Source organism: Arachis duranensis, chromosome 4 (genome assembly GCF_000817695.3).
Source record: "Arachis duranensis cultivar V14167 chromosome 4, aradu.V14167.gnm2.J7QH, whole genome shotgun sequence".
NCBI classification, from domain to species: domain Eukaryota; kingdom Viridiplantae; phylum Streptophyta; class Magnoliopsida; order Fabales; family Fabaceae; genus Arachis; species Arachis duranensis.
Window position 1 is genome coordinate 76857746 of NC_029775.3, and position 597 is coordinate 76858342.

The following is a 597-nucleotide window of genomic DNA, read 5'->3' on the forward strand; positions in this document are numbered from 1 at the left end:
ACATATGTCCATTAGGACTTGGTCCAACCTTTGATTAAAGTTGACCTTTCTAGTGTAGGGGCGTTCATCTCCTTTGGATTCGGGTTCATACTTTGATCATGGTTCCTAGTGATCCATGCATTGGCATAGAACTCTTGGACCATTAGGATTCCGACTTGTTGCATGGGGTTGGTTATGACTTCCCACCCTCTTTTTTGGATCTCATGTCAGATCTCCGGATACTCATTCTTCTTGAGCTTGAAAGGGACCTCAGGGATAACCTTCTTCTTTGCCACAACATCATAGAAGTGGTCTTGATGGCTCTTGGAGATGAATCTTTCCATCTCCCATGACTCGGAGGTGGAAGCTTTTGTCTTCCCTTTTCCTTTTCTAGAGGATGCTCCGGCCTTTGGTGCCATTGATGGTAATGGAAAAACAAAAAAGCTTATGCTTTTACCACACCAAACTTAAAATATTGCTCGCCCTCGAGCAAGTAAGAAAAGAAGAGAAGAAGAAGAAGAAGAGAAGATGGAAGAGAGGAAGGAAGTAGGTTCGGCTATGTGGGAGAAGAAGGGGTTGTGTTGTGTGAAAATGAAGTAGAAAGGAAGGGTATTTATA